The sequence below is a fragment of the Calonectris borealis genome, chromosome 2 (genome assembly GCF_964195595.1).
Source record: "Calonectris borealis chromosome 2, bCalBor7.hap1.2, whole genome shotgun sequence".
NCBI classification, from domain to species: domain Eukaryota; kingdom Metazoa; phylum Chordata; class Aves; order Procellariiformes; family Procellariidae; genus Calonectris; species Calonectris borealis.
In genome coordinates, this window is record NC_134313.1 from 136,727,438 (window position 1) to 136,744,697 (window position 17,260).

A 17,260-nucleotide genomic window follows, 5' to 3' on the forward strand; every position below is an offset into this window, starting at 1 on the left:
GATATCTCCAGGCTCTTTCCAAACTGTAGTTCAGGCCTTATCCATTGGGCATTGCTTCCTTTATGGTTATCTGCCTTATCATGAAGCAGTATGTTAAGAAATACTGGTCTTTTGGCTGCAGCAAGGTTCACAGGTTCTTCACAGGAAGCATTTGCAGGCCATTTACAGTTTACAGTGAGCATTTTTTCTGTCATGTAACCAGACACACGGACACATGGATATCACCTAACCAAACTGTGGGCATCCTCTGCACATGGGATCGACACATCTCACTGCACATGGGGAAAGTACGCTCCACCTGACGAGTGGTGCACTCATGTGAGGGGTCGGTGATACCCTCACATGGTGTGCAGATGTGGAATGGACCTTTAGGAGAGAGTAGCTGGCCTGAATTGCAACTGTAGGCCATAAAGTGTGATGAGCTGTAAGATTAACTATGGAAGAGATGTTTGTATTCACTCACCAGTGGACCTGTGAGACAGGATGTTTTTGTAGAAATCTTGACTGCTGTAATTATTTTATTTCAGCCTTGGCAATGTACATACAGCCAATAAAAATAAATGCTGGGAAATACCTTTAGCAGACAAAGGCATTGGTAGAGGAGTCCCTCTGTCTCTCATGTAATACCCAACTGCAAGTAAGAGCCGAGACTGTGTAACACCCAATCTGCAAGTTTGTCTTGAGGAAAGACAACATTTAAATAGTCCAAGAGTCTTTACTTGGTAATGTCAGGTGCATCTCCAGAATGGGCAGCAATGAGAATTTTAACCACTTTTTATTATTTGAAATATTATTTCATATTTCACTATATAATTGGATCATTTCCAAAATGAACAGCTTGCTTGTAACTGTATAATTTCAGATGAGCTCCCTCTAGCAGACTGGCTCTTTCAAAACTGGTATCACGGAGTATAGGAAAATAGCATCCCAGGCTAGTTAATCTAAATGAGGAATCTTGAACCTGGGCCCACCTACAAGCCTCCAAATAAGGTACTGGCTTTGCATACATTTTTTTCCCTCAAGTCCAATTATTTTTGTCCTCAGGGATACCTATTAACTTAGAAAAGTGCTGCTACCTCTCTCTTTTTCTCATTAAGGCAGAAGAGACTCATTAAAAGATGTGTATAAGCTAAGGATGCTCTGGCCCGTCATTATGTGCAGTAATAATAGTTTTCACTGTACCTATTAAAATATCTTCGTTATATAGCCACATTCGCCTGCATTCTGCTAGTTTTATGTCACCAAGTGCTACACTTTTAGGACTGTAGCCTTGCAAATGCTGACAAAATACCCCCCCCAAAGCCACACTATTTCCCTATGCTTACCTATACTAAATGGCCTCTACCACAAACCACCAAGTTTTTTCTCTTTTTTAGAAAAGGATCTTAAAATTCCAGACTTCCTCTCCTCCCATTCCCCCTTCTTTTCTGTGCGCCAGAAGGACAGCATTTGGTATACAGTACACAGGAACATTTTTGTGGGAGGTACTTATTGACATACTGGCAGCACATGACTAAGATTATAATGAGCACAAAAGTGCTTACACAAATGCTAAGAGGAAGCCAGCATAGTATAGAGTAACAGGCAGAGAAATAATTGCTGAGGTTAGTTATAGAGTTCCTGTATGATGTTATTAGTTATGGCCCACCAAAATTTTGCAAAACAACTTGTCTTAAAAGAAAATATACACTAATGTCAACCATTAGTCACAGACTAATAAAAACCAGAATGACTCTTCATCATTCTGGAGTTACTTCTTTTTTCTGTGTTTCATTTAGTGGAAGATGCCTCACAGTTTCCATGTATGAATGCAATAATAAAAAAATATGGATTCCTTTTTCTAGCCTTGTTTGGTTCATACACAATTCTGGAAAATATTCCTCTGTGGCTAGTACTCCCCTCAAGAAAATCAATAATTTCTGAGCACAATAGAGTAATCAAAGTCTAGCTTTGATTGCATAATCTTGCCTGTGCTCCTATTTGTAATTAGCTTAATTAATGAAGGAGAGGATCATAGGAAAGTTTAAAAAGGTTTAAGTACCTACAGAGTACCTACAGACATTAAAGTGATGACATCCAAATTCTCAGTCTTCAAAATTCTCTCCTTTTTTTCTATTCCAGTTGTTGGGGTTTTTTGTTTGGTTGGTTGGTTTTGTTGTTGTTGTTGTTGTTTTTTTTTTAAGACTAGTTAACTGTTTCCCCCTTCACTGTCACATTAACATCAAGACTCATTAAGATTACTTTAAAAGCAACACCTGTCTTTGTCTTTCATTACTCTTCTATTACATCTGCACCTCCTCCTGCCTCTTTGCACATCTTGAATATTGATGTAAACAGTGAAAAAGCCGTACTGTGGAGATTTATAGTCTGATGCTGATAGGATGCAGCTGAAGGTCAGGAGAGAATTTAGACCAATATATTTAAAGAGATTTATTACTGTGCTATTTGTAGCAACTGATCCAGAAACAGGCAGCATCAGTGCTGTTATGCTAGGCATTGCATAAAGTCAGAGTAAAAAGCAGTTGTCAAGATCTCCTTGAAGCAACTACAGAATTCAACTGTAAGGGGCACAGAGATGCTTTTCATCCATGCAGATGTCCACTAATTTACAACTGCCATAGTCCCTTTGATCATGACTGTTATTTTAATACCATTAGCCATCTGATTCTGCTACAGCAGTTTGAGTACCATGGACCTAGTTCTCCCTCAAAAAAGGACTGTACACACATGAATATTCATGATCCACCGCACAGGACACGTCAAGGTGATTGGCATGAAGTAAGAAACAGAAACTCATGTGTTCTAGCCCCAGTCATTGTCCCAGCCATTTCTTACATTGGGTCCTCTTGTGATGTTGAACACACAATGGTCAATATTTTACTAAACTGAGGGTTCAGACTGATCCAACTACCTTGTTTTGAGCACTATCAGTTTGTCTGCTCCCACTACTCACTTGTCAGAGCTCACATAACTGTCAGTATAAATTATTAGGAACAAGAAATGCAAGCTCTTTCCAGAACTGTCTGCTTCAGTAAGTGCTGTGAGCTACTTCTGGAGGAGACCTGGAGTCCAAACATGCATCTCACTATCTTGCTACAAGTTGAATTGTTTTCATAGTCACCACCTTCTCTTGGAAGAAACTTCTTCTTTCAGACACCTGTGGCACCAGATCTTTAATTGGCCTACGCATCTGGAATAGTGCTTCTTACTTTACAGATCCTCTGGAGGGACCCAGGGTGCTCCAGCACAGAGATTTGTCACACTGTTGTATAAGGAATGCCCTGCTGTTATTTACTTACCATGAAGTTGCATTTCATTCAAGGCAAGTCAAGGTAAAATTCAAATGAAAGCACTTGTTCATGTAACTCCAAAGTAGGCAACAGTTGCACTTATTTATACAAGACAGCTGCAAATTTGAAAAAAAACCCAGTGTGCTTAACGGACTTAATAAATCAGAAATGTCTCTCTTTCTATACCCCTTATAAAACTGGTCTGCTGTCGTATCTTACCAAGGTGATATATGCCCCAGTTTCCTACTGTTAGAGAGTTGATCATTAGACAGATCTCATCAGAAAGCCCACCTGTGTTAGTGGGGCATGTTGACTTTTGTGGCCAGTCTCCTCTTCAATGCCTTTCAAGGGATTTGAATAGATTTAACTTTACCCTTTAAAACTGAGGGAGGACATTTCCAGCTGAGCAGCTAAATGAGTCATTGCTCCTTAAAGGGTCAGTGCTCACAGGTGTATGGCCCTTCCCTCTCCTTTGCAATTCTCTGACAAATATCTAAAATTTACTAACCTGAAAGAAAACAAATCCCTTGTTTTCCTAAATTAGTTTTCTACTGATTCAGTAAGTTGAACTGGCTGCCTTCATTGTCAGAGCACAGCTCAGCTGACCTATGAAATCCCACCTTGAATCCATTTCTTGGCCAGGAGATGTCTGGACATTCTGAATTAAAATAAGCATGGTGTCATTTTCTTGGAGACAATGACAAGGGAAAAGAGAAAAAGAAAAGGGGCTAGGGGATCAACAATCTTGTTCTTTTAAGGATGGCACAACGCATGCTAGTACAGTTATTGTGGCATGTAATCATAAACACTCAACTGGAAAACCTTGGCTTAACTGCCTACAGCTGAGCATGCTGCCACTGTTGCAGGGTTTGAAGCAGCAGCTGCCCAGACAAAACAGGAGAAGAAATGCTACACCAGGCATCTCAGCACCGCAAGACACAAAGTGAGCACACTGAATTGGGAAGGTTAAGGAAGGAGCTACAGCCCTCCTAGGACAGCACCATAAATCTGTGGCTGATTCATTCAATACCAGAGGCTACCTTCAAAATTTTCCACTTCTTAAACTTTCTGCCTATAAAACAGATATAAAAGTTTGCTTATCAAACTCACATGACTAGTAATTATAGGTCAGATGCACAGCACCTGTGTATATCAGACCAGCATCACTGATTTCAACATACACTAGATAAGGCTTGGATCCAAAGTTTCTGAAGTGGTAATAAATATATACAAATGATATAACATTAAAAAAACCCTGCTTTAAAAATAATTTTTAAAGTCTTGTTGCAAGTGTGCTTCAATTGTACATCAGTGACAAAAAAGAGCTAGCCATCCCCTTCACCATCCAAACCAGAAGCAGGCTCTGCAGCGCTCTGGAAGCTGTGGTGGTTGCCATTGGAATTTTATTGCAAAAGCCAGCAGGTATTTGGAGACACATTATAAATGACTTGCTGGTTTTGCTAAGCTGCTCTTATATGGTTAGCTGCTTCTGGGACACATACATCTATGACACAGCCTAGGTGACTAACTGCAAAACGTCCATTTGATGTCAGCAGCAGAATGCCAAGAGCAGGGTAAAGTGGATAAGATTTAAAAGCAATGACCCTGAGGGCAAAGCACACTAATTATTTTTCAGTAACACTCTATTTGTTCGACTGTGAGCTCTTTTCTTTCCAAAATATTCACTGATCATAAACGTAAAGTGCTGGGATCTTTTTCACTCCTCTTAGAATCATAGACTGATTTGGGTTGGAGGAAACCTTAAAGATCATCTAGTTCCAATCCCTCCGCCATGGGCAGGGACACCTTCCACTAGACCAGGTTGCTCAAAGCCCCATCCAACCTGGCCTTGAACACTTCCAGGGATGGGGCATCCACAACTTCTCTGGGCAACCTGTTCCAGTGCCTCACCACCCTCGTAGTGAAGAATTTCTTCCTTATATCTAATCTAAATCTACCCTCTTTCTGTTTAAAGCCATCACCCCTTGTCTTATCACTACATGCCCTTGTAAAAAGTCCCTCTCCAGCTTTCTTGTAGGCCCTCTTCAGGTACTGGAAGGCTACTATAAGGTCTCCCTGGAGCCTTCTCTTCTCCAGGCTGAACAACCCCAACTCTCTCAGCCTGTCTTCATAGGAGAGGTGCTCCAACACGTCCGTGTCCTTCCTATGTTGGGGGCCCCAGAGCTGAATGCAGTAGTCCAAGTGGGGTCTCAGGAGAGCGGAGTAGAAGGGGAGGATTATCTCCCTCGACCTGCTGGTCACGCTTCTTTTGATGCAGCCCAGGATATGGTTGGCTTTCTGGGCTGTGAGCGCACATTGCCAGGTCATGTTGAGCTTCTCATCAACCAACACCCAACACCAATCTTTTATATTGTAAAATCAGCTGAAAATATGTTTAAAATGCTAATGAAAAAATAATGGTGTTTACTTAACTGCCTGAAGTGCCTGAAGTGTATAGAGTATGGTTCTAATGAAGGATAAAACAAAGTCCAGTGTGGAATGTGAGCAGAAAATATTGGAACCGCTTGCTGCACTCTTGACCCCTGGGCCTCAGACCGAACCTTTTGCACACAGCTGGATTATACCTTGCATGCTCACCATCTTTAGACGTTTAATTCACTCTTTGTGATGGCGTTTGCCAGGCATTGAATAAAAGGAAGAAATACTTCTCTCTTTCTTCGAACAGGTGCCTTTGCAGAGAGAAAAAACCCTAAGAAATACAGAACAATTTTCAGAGATGTCCAGTTTGGCATAATTTTAACATCCTGGTTTAGGAAGGGGTATCACCTACCCCTTTATGGACTTTGAATGATAGTTTAGTTTTACACAATAACAGACTATAACAGTAACAGTTGTTCATTCTCAAGTCAACAGAGGGATGCCTAACTGTGCACACGCCATATGGCCCTGGTAAGACTTTCCGGCCTAATTAAAATGGAAAGCAAGAGAGAACATATTGTTTGTATATTTTTTATTATAAATAGGGATGTAAAGTTGTTTAGACACAGATCAGAAATTTTCTAAGCACTGGAGGCTATGTTATTTTATGTTGTAACTAAGGCAAATGACCTCACTAGAGTTTTCACTGTTCGTATCTGCAATGAATTTGACTCTCTCGGGCAAATACCTTTTTCATTCTTTTAATGAAAACCACAAGTAACCTAAGTCAAATGACTGAGCCAGACTGCACCTCTTAGAGTGCTGACTTACCATTTACTAGTGTTAATCAAGCAACACAGATATAAAATGCTACAAGCTCATAATATTAGTATTTCTTGCTCAGAGATTACTGTACAAGTTTTAAGACACCTAAAACTACATCTGCATCACCTGTGGTGGTTAAACCTTCCAGCTACCTCCTGTTAAGTTCTCAGTAGCAGCTCAGCCCAACCTCAGCCCTTTAGCTTTGCCGTGTTAAATGTGTCTCCATCATTCCCCTCTTTCTAAAAAGAATTCTGCTTTGCCCTATAAGTAGGGCAGGAAACCTCTCCTGTAGTAAGAAGATCTTCACACCCGCCTTCAAAACACACAATGAGAAATGCATAATTAAGAAGATGAATATCACAGAGTTCTATAGTGAGAAAGCAAAATCATAGCAAGAGATCCAGATTCAGTTAAAACAATTCAGAATTCCAGTAACAACTACTCAGTTCAGGACGAGTAGTTTGACTTTTTCAAAAAGAACCGTGGGCCATACATTTTCTTATGGACAACTTTACTTTTCTTTTCTTTCTTTCTTTCATGCAAAGAAGAAGGTCATCCTGAATAAACTATCATGAACTTGTTTAGAGGGGGGATAGTAAGGAACTATCTAACACCTCAAAATAGGCACAGATCTTTAGAATACTGCTGTTAACTCTCTTAAGCTTTTTATTTTAGACTGCTTAGGTCAAATATTCATCTCCTTGTCATGTTTGACCATGTATTTCTTCACATAAAGATCCATTTACTCCATTTTACCATTTTTTAATAACTTTCACAATTTTTCTTGATTTTAACAAGGATTTTCATTATATTATATTTCATTTATATTAATGCATTTATTACACAAACCAAGGTGATAAATACCATTTTATTTACATGATTAAGTATAAATGATACTTTGGTACAAACAGGATTTGAAAAAATTTGATGAACTGGTTGAATGCGCATTATTTGTAAGAAATACATAGAGTTTTAGTAATGACCACTACTCTCTTTAAGATTAGCTTTTACACATTACTTATGGGGAAGAAAGTAAAGAAACTGAAGTTCAAGGTAATTAAGAGATGATGGAATTATGATGGAAAATTTTCTGTCATGTATTCTCTGTTAGTCCAGTTTAATGACTATAAACATTCTTATCAACAATAATATACAGCTGGCTATTTTTCATTCCTGCAGCAAATGAAACATGTCACATCAAATGAAATAATGTGAAAGGTGTCAATACAATAATACTAGCCAAGAGTCATTGCAGCTACAGTGTAATTAAAATAAAGGGTTAATTTTTTCTTTATTTATTCTCGCTATTTTAGTCAGATAGCTTTTAAATCTAACTGGTAGTCATTAAACATAGACAGAAAAGTAAGTCTCTTTCTGCACTTTCTCATTTGAAGAATGGTGTAGCAGAGCTGAGAAACATCACAAAACTTGAACTGAACTTAGTCTTAGCAGAATGACTAAAAGTGCCTGAATACGTGTACAATGGTTTTAAAATATGGCTGGTAGTCTCTGGAGAGATGAAATGAGAGCAGCAAAGGTGACTAAAATAATTTCAGAACTGAATGTATACCATGTTTTTTGATGATAGTTCATTCAGTAACTTGCTTATTCTTTTAGGATTTTTGCATTGTGTTGTCATGGAGTTTTTATCTGGCTGCTGAGCCGCAAGTACAGGTTACAAGCCACATGTGATTTGTAGTTGTATGGCACTTTCTCAGACTCACTGAACTGAAGAGTCAGTATTAGTATGTTAAGTAATAACACAAATTTGGTACTAGCCATGATATTTTGCTGTATCTGAAAGCAAAGACAAAGCCTAGCCTATTACTGTGTGGTCAATTCCCCAAGTGCAAGCAGCCTTGCCTTCTTTTTGTGGTATAAAATACATTCAAACTACAGTCATATCCTCATAAGTGCCATGAGCCACAGATGTTTTTATGGGACCTTTCAGTCCCAGAGACAGTGGAGAATATCTTTTATCTATTCATGTTGCTCGGCATTCATGTTTTTCGGCATTCTCCTAGAGAAGTTGGCGGCTCACGGCCTAGACAGGTACACTCTTCGCTGGGTAAAGAACTGGCTGGACGGCCAAGCCCAGAGAGTTGTGGTCAACGGCAGTTTCTTGGTGGTGTGTTACTTAATGAATAAGCATCATAACCACCTAAATCAGTTACCTCTCAAGTCTCCAGTCTAGAGCGTTATGGTCAGATCTTGGCAGTAACTGTTACTTTCCATATTAACTGGGGAGAGCCTAAGGCACAGTTACCAACTCTCACAATCTTAATCTTCTTTAAACCTCTAGTTTCTAGAAGTTTATGATCAAGAAAATCTCAGTTTACATTTTCTTTTAGGAATTTCTGTTCAAGTGGTTGCAAAGGAAAGGGTACAGAAATATATCTGAAGTGCATATATAAAAGCTCAGAAGCCAGAGTGTAAATATCAAGCTTTTAAAATGTGTTTTACAACCTGTATTTTTCCAGATAATCTCATCTTTTTCTGAGGTTTGTCTTACAACTATGAACTTACATGTATGTCTTATAACTCGTGACACACAAGCGTTAGTATAGACAACACTTGACACTTCTGATATCTTCTTAAATATCTTATGTTTCTGCTGCATGCTGAGAAAAGATAATGAAGAAGCCACATAATTGTTAAATAATTTTGGTGAACTTTCAGATACATTTTTAGAATTGGTGAAGCAACATGGGTGACACTTGCCTAGAAGCCATTGAAAATTTCTCAAGTGGAGACTATTAATCACCACAAGAAATAAAAAAGAAGTTGTAAGACATAAGAATGTTGTCTGATAAATCAGAATATAATTGCAAATGAGATATTTGTGTCTAACAAAAACAGCCACTTTGGCAGCTATATAGAAAGATAGATCTGAATTCAGCATTGAATTGCTGGAGCATATCAGTTCAAACAGCAGAAGTGAAGGTGTAAGCAGAGAGATGAAGAGTTTTAATAAACTAATCCTTATAATAACAGACAAATTTTCTTTAATAAGTTTAAAGACAGAAGAGAGAATGATACATCTGGGCAAAAATAGAAACTTAATTTTAGAATTCTAAATTCATATTAAAGGTGCCCATGGGTGGAATTCTCAAAAGTGAAAATAAAATTAAAAAAAAAAAAAGCAAGATCTATTGAAGTGAATTCTTTTTGTTTTCTTCTATGGTTACAGTGACTTAAAATATGGCTTCTTAATTTTTATTGATACTGTTTTATTAGATCAATACTGTTTCCTAAATAATATTTTAAATTATTTGATTACATTATAATAAGCTTTTAGTTACCTTTAGAAAAATAATTCTGACTGGGCAAATTGGAAATCATTGTAATGAGTTCCATAGTTCTCAGAGCTTTAATTCAAATCTTTAAAATCATGGATCATCTTGTTACAGTTTCATTATGACAATTAAAAATATCAGGTTGCCATGCAATACTTTTCTATGTTGTAATGAAATGAAGTGAAAAATAACACAGTAGGCTCATGTGACAAAAGAAAAAGCTCTTCTTTAGCATCCTTCATCCTCCCCAGTCTCCTTCTGATGAGCCAAGCTTTATAGATGAGAAATTAGCCCATTTCAGATGCCTAATTAGCCCCACAGTCCATTCAAGTCTTTGAGCTGCTTGGCAAGACTACCAATAATGGAATCAGTTTTGACAGTGATTTTTTGCTTAACAGTAATGTTAAGTTGATTATAATGCTAAAGACTGGACTGAGCACACACACACATTTTAAATAGACCATTGAATAGAGCTAGGCACAGCTTTAAGATGGATGATTTATTTAATAAAAAAATCTTTTACAGCAAAATCTTCACCTCTCGCAATTATTCAAAGTTTTAGGACAAATTCAGGAAAAACAACAATGATGGCTAAGAAAAAACCTCCTGAAGTATCGGAATATTTTTTGACATTTTCTAAACAGAAACAAATTGGCTAATTTAGACATTCATTAGAGAAACATGACTTTCAAAAGTGGAAAATAAGTGAAAATGAAATACAGAGGATTTTTTTTTTTTATTGAAAGTTATTAGTTTGAGCTAGAAAAAAGGTATTTTGAGTCTATCTATCTGATTATTCTATTTGATCAGTCACTGAACCACAATAAACCAAGCACGGAATGATTTGTACAACTTAGCTGGAAAAACTCTGGGATCCCAGAGCCAGAAGGCAGTCTATTGTGTTCTGCTTCAAGTACGTGGGTCTGGTCCTACTTTTGGACTTTTAAACTTGCCAGGAGATTGCAAAAGTGAGAGTTTTACCAGTGCAATGTCAGAATACAGCTTGCATAGCTAATGCAAGATCTCTCTTTCACCCAATGCATTTAGGAGGAAAGGATAAGATTTTTCTCTAATGTCTGCAACATCCTCCCTTTCCAAAAGCCAGCCCCAAGGTAACCACTGCACTTCATTTCTATTTTTAAACCCTTTCCTGTAATGGTAAGGAAGCGTTTACACAATGCACTGCAGCATGCAGTAAGTAGGGGTGATCGGGAAGGGTGATGCTGTCTCAGCTCAAGGGTCTGTATTACAGTATTGATTTAACTGCACAAGGTTAACACTGAGCCAGCCCTTCTGTTCTATGCTCATTTTTCAGATCTTTAACTGTACCAGAATTTGTGTCTAAGCTGAAACCTATCCCCATGACTTATGCTGTAGAAATTGCTTACATTAACTATCATGTCCCACACTTCTGAAGGAGAGTTTATAAAGAGCTCTTTGAATGCAATGGATTCATGAAAATAGGGTGATCCATTCTAAACTGAAGACTGAGATTTTCAAGATGGACTAATGACTTGAACTAGCTGTTCTTGAATCACCAATTTGAGACAAAATTAAAGGATTGTGTTTCAGAAAATGTTCTTTTTAAATTGGGCAATTTAAGTCTTCAGTCTGCTAAAAAGCTTGATCAGAATCAGTGGTTTGGGCCACTCTGATAACATTATATTGGTGACATGAAGTCATTTACTGTTCTTCGGTGGCTTAAGCTACAATGAAAATCTAACTACTGTTCTTTCAAGTTTTAACATATTCCTTCCCTTAAACAGCTAACCAATAAAGAGTTTTAAGAATGTTTTCGGATAGGTTAAATTATCACCCAATATTAAGTTTCTAGAAGGCATTGTACTGACAATCTTTTTGAAAACTTTTAAATCACTAGTATCCTCATTCTTGAGCATCTGATACATAATACATCTTTTCACAACACTTCAAGGAATGGGGACTTAGATTTATCTTTATTTTACAGCTGGAAAACTGATTTACCTGAGGCCAAATAGGAAGCTTGGAGCAGAGGAGTGCACTGAAGTTGTCTCTCCCATTTCCCTGTCAGCCTAAAGCCTGGGGTAGCCTTCGTTTCCCTATCCTGCTCTTATAGTACTGGAAAGAGAACGGCACTGTCTGTTCCATTATTTCAACAGTTACCAGACATACAGACTGAATACCTAGTGTTTGACAGTTAGGATGAAGTGGATTTTTTCCACTTCGGCAGCTTTTTCTTTTATTCTAGAGAAGTGGCATAGTAATGGTAGAAAGATGCAGGGGACAAACTATTTACCTTTGCTCTTGACAAACTCTGAGTTAGGCTAAATGGCAGTTTTTATTTTCCTTACTGCAAAATGGGTATTAACTGAATTACAAGTGTGTTAAGAAGATTCAGAGTGCAATTCAGCTTAACTTCCACTGAAATCAAAGATTTTATGCCCATCCTTAAAATGCTTTGCTAAATTGACCCTTTACCATCACATCTGTAGTATTCACTACAATGGTGAAGTATTTATATAGTACTGTGTGTCAACCTTAAATTGTCATGTTTCTAAATATTTTATTTAATATAAAATTAATTTGTAACACCAAAACGAACATGTAAATAATTGATTCTTGCAGATGCATTTATATTGTTCAGAAAAACAATCACAAATAAAATATTTGGGCATTATATAAAAGCCATTTTGCCTGATAAAAATCACTAGTTGTCAAACTAGTATGTTCCATTTAGCATTCCAGCCTTCACTCTACAAATGAAGTGTAGAGTGGTTGTCAAAAAAGATGAAAAAAGATTCTGTCTAGTTTGATTTGATATGATTCTAATTGGATAAGCAGATATTGAAGGTACTTTTTTAGGGAAGATATGACTATCACCAATAACATTTATTTTGGAAAACTTTACTTCTGCTTGATTACTTAAAAAGAATGCAATTAGAGTACTGCAATTATCCTAAGCATCACAGTAGCAGCAGAAACCATTAAGTACTACATTTTCTTTTTCTCTGATCTATTTTTCAGTTGCACCTCAATTAAAAAAATATGTTAATTTAAAGGATACTGCCAGTCTCCTCACTTTCTACTTGCATCAACGTTCCTACCAGCAAAATATTCAACTGTATTAAAAGGGAACATAATTAAAAAGTTGTTGCATCTCCTACTGATAATTGCTCAGTTTTATTGTCATACAGTGTGCTGGAATGTATTACCATGACAGGAGCGGTCAGAACACCTGGGTGAACTTGACTTGCAGGAGAAAATGTGCGGGTTCACACATTCTCTCAGGATCAGGAGCAACCTACCAGTAAGCATAAACCCACTGCTCAGGAGGCTGTGCAATCTCCACTTTTAAAATGCCACAAACCCAGCTGGTCCCACCCTGGAGCAGAGGAATGGGGCAGATGACCTTTTCAGATCTCTTCCAATCCTGTTTTTCCATAATCGAATGATTTCTTGACATATGAATCTGTAAAATGTATTGACTGGCCCTTTAGATTCTAAGACAAGCAAAAACACTCTGGAGTGAACATCCACTTGCCTCTAATCCAATAACTAAATTTTTGTTTTCCAAAACTATCCCATCTGTATTCATTACATGAGCACAATTAGAGTGATTTGAAAAAGGGTGAAATCCAAAGCACTTTCCCAGCTAACTCAAAAGAGAAGCGGTAGTTTAGACAGAGGGGGGGGAAGGATTGTTTCTGTAACATCATTTCAAAAGAACTTTATAGCAGCTTGTTCTTCTGGTTTTCCAGATTAGATATTAAGAAAAAGGAACCAGGTGTCATAATATGCTCTTTTTGCTAGCACGTTGGCTGGTATTTTTGAAGAGTGAGAGGTTACATCTAACTGTTCCCTTGGACTACTCTCTCTATACCCATAAATCTGCTGTCTCTTAGATGTCTAACTACTACATTGCTAGCTCCTCTGGGACAAGAATATCCTTCTGTTATAAATATGAAATATCTAGTACAGTATTTGATTGTCTTGATGGATTCATAACTAGATGGATTTCCTAGATGCTACAGTAACACAAAGAACAGCAACGATAAGATACAAGGAAGACTAGTTCCTCAGTAATGCAGCTGATAATTAAGTGAAGTTTGCACATTTTAAGCAAGTTTCCTGATCTCTGCCTAATTTTCATATTTAGTATCTTCTTTGATCATTTTATTACACATTTTTCTTCATCTTATTATAGATCAGAATCTTTATGCAGTGAAACTCCTTTAACAGTGCTAGCACGTCATGGTACAGTTAGGGGGTGGGTTATGACTAGAACTGGCATAGACAGACAAGCACGAAGAACTTTAAAAGCTCTATTGCATTCTTTACTGACATTTTGCTCTCATGTAAGATTTCTTATATATGTAGTTTCCTACATGTAGTTTCCATTCTGATCAATTAGTTGTCACTGGATGATAGTGAGCTAGTCTCAATTATATGTGCTTAAGTTAGTTCTTGGCAGTCCCACATAGACATGAAAGGAGTACAGAAAGTTGCATTACATTCCTACAGACGTTACACTAATTCTCCGTATTAGTCTGAACAGACTACCGGTGAGCTCTGGAAGACAGATCAAAGCTGAGGTCTGAGGACCACAGTAAACAGCTTTTTTCTCCAACATGATGTACATCTGTACAACAATGGAAGAGTCCATCTGTGCAAGAGACACAGATTTATGGGATAATTCTACTTTTTCCAGAATGCCTATGCATAAGATGACCAAAAATAAAATAAAATAAAACCTGAACCTAATAAAAAAAACCAACCCACTTCCCCAATCCTCCTAAAATAAATACAGAAAAAAAAAATCTGTCAAAACCCAACTCTATAGCATTCAAGTCTTCCTATGCAGAGACAATGAAACAGAAGAACAAGCTGCAGTTATTATGTTACTTAATATTAAAGACTTCATGAACCAACCTCAGTGCAATTTTCCTTAGGAAACGTTTCCCAAGTTGCGGAAAACTTTTTTGGTCGAAACAACAGAGCTATCACAGAAAGATACTATTTGTCTTGTTGTTTGGACATTCAAGTGAGAAGCAAGAATTCTTGAGTTCAAAGCCAAAGGTGTCATAATTCAGACCAGGAAATCCAAATCATATTGGTTGTTCCATGCCTTCATAACCCATGTGTAATCTGAGCTTCCTTACAACCAAAGTTTTTGGTACTCCAGGTTAAATCTCATAATCCAGTATTTCAGAAGTGGGAGAGAAATCTTAGGAAGGTTTTGGTTTCGTTTTGGTTTCATCCTGTTGCTGATCAGTACATTTTTTAGAACTGCCATGTAATTCTATAAGGCAGAAATAGTATTTTACCAGTAGCAGGAGTAAAAGCAAGGATGGGAACATGAACAACTCAGCAGTGCAAGATTCAGATCTGGGTGATGTATCTGCCCACCGCTGTGTGATACTGAAGAGCCTGGACAAGAGTTTTTAATGAAAACCCTAACTGCAGCATTTGCAGTATGCTGCAGACCAATTGATGGCCTCTGGCTTACCACATAATAACAATTCTCCTGCAATTTTGTGCAGAATGCCAAATTCATCTGTGTTCTTCAGGTTTGCTGTCTACGGTAGATTTTCTTTCCAGTTAGACTACCAAAGACACTGCATAAAGCCACATACTATTTTAATGGATTCTGCAACACATTAATAATAGCTCTTCAACTGCATATTGAGGTTGTTCTCTGCCCATGCTCTACTTTGTTAAATTTGTCATTTTATAACCACATAACCACAGTAAACCACAAAGGCATACTTCAAACTATTTTCTTCCTTTCAGGTGTCGACGTACAATTTACTATGTTACCTGGAGTAAATTGCTTCCAGTGTAGTGTTTCTGCAGTGCTGAAATTAAAGCCATCATTGTTTTTAGCATATAGCTTGGTTTCTGAGAGTACTAGTGATGAATGCAGACTCTAGATGAAAGACTTCAGTAGTTCGAAGTCATGTTGCATCTCACGCTCAGAAATGAAAGCTGAATGCTTTGAAGCCAACATTTTGCCTGTGAAATCACACTGACACAGGTTATCTCAAATTTTCATGGCTTCCTAGCCATTAGAGCAAAAAAGAAAATTGATACAGAGAAAGTCATTCCCCCTTTTCCATCTACATTCAAATGTCAGAACATAAGCCCATAATCATAGGTCACTTAGCAGCTAAAATCAATATAGTGCTAACTAAACAAAATTTGAACACTTAAACTCTGAAAAACGTATCAGGATAAACTCCAGTTTTCCCAGGCATCCTAACATCACTGAATCAGTGGGAAGTTAGGAACCTCTTTGTGCTTAAAAGTCAACTTTAGTTTGAACAATAATATAGAGTCATCTTGAAAGAAATATCAGTAATATGAAAAGACAGTTATTAATTATTTCTACCACTCAGGTGAAAAAATCCTAACAAATTCCTGTGGTGGAGTATGCAGCCGTATATATTGCCATGATAAAAGACAACAGACTGATCTCAAGTGGCTGTAAGTGTGCAAGGTGAAGAAACAGGGAATTTTATTTCCTCATTTTGCTTCCTTGGCTTTTTCAGCAAAACTGGAAAAGCCTATCTCTTCAGGAATGATGAGAAACCAGATAACAAGGTGACCCTGTATAAACACTCCTTTCATCTACTTAGTGCTACAATGAAAGACATCCTTTAACAGGATGGAGTCTTTCCATCAATACCCAGGACTGACTCAAAGCATAACAGACACTTCCCAGCAGTCTAAATAGATATAAGGCTATATTGCACTCCTAGAGAAAGAAATTATTATCTTGCATAATTAAGTGGATAATTTTCCTACTGATTTAAAGCAAAAAACCCCCAAATTAATAAAACAACAGTTCTCCCAAAACAGTGGAAACTTTTCTGTAGGGAATGATGTTCCCTACAAACCCTAAACTTTTCTCTAGATTCAGGTATTTTGAATCCCCTGATTTGATAAAGTAGCAACAGCAAAAATAAACTTTACCAAAGAAAAGTAGATGAAAAAATCTCACCAAAAAACCCATCCTTGCAACTGTCTTAGAAAGACTGTAGGGAAACTTGTAAATGAAGCCTTACAAGAAGAATTTGGCAGAGTTGGGGTTATTACACATTTTATATAGCTATTAGTGATAACCTCTAAAACCAAGTCTAAAAACTGAAATGCAACTTGAGTTGATGTCAATATGAATTTTCCTGTAGCTAGTGAACAATACAGTAACTGTGTTTACTTTAGCCATAGACTGGATCTGTTAAATGTGTTTCATTGATCCTAATGTGGAACAGCATATCTTGCACTGCATCTCAAAAAGTCACTATTGCAGATGAAAATAAACCTTATAATTTTATCATTTCCATTAGAAATTGTTTTAAAGGGACAGTTCCTTTGTACCTGCCATTCTGTCTGAATTACTCCATATTTATCCACACAACTCTGCTCATTAGTGCACCATGAACACAAAAGCAAGTTCATTATTTTATCATGGCAATGAAATGTAATAAAATC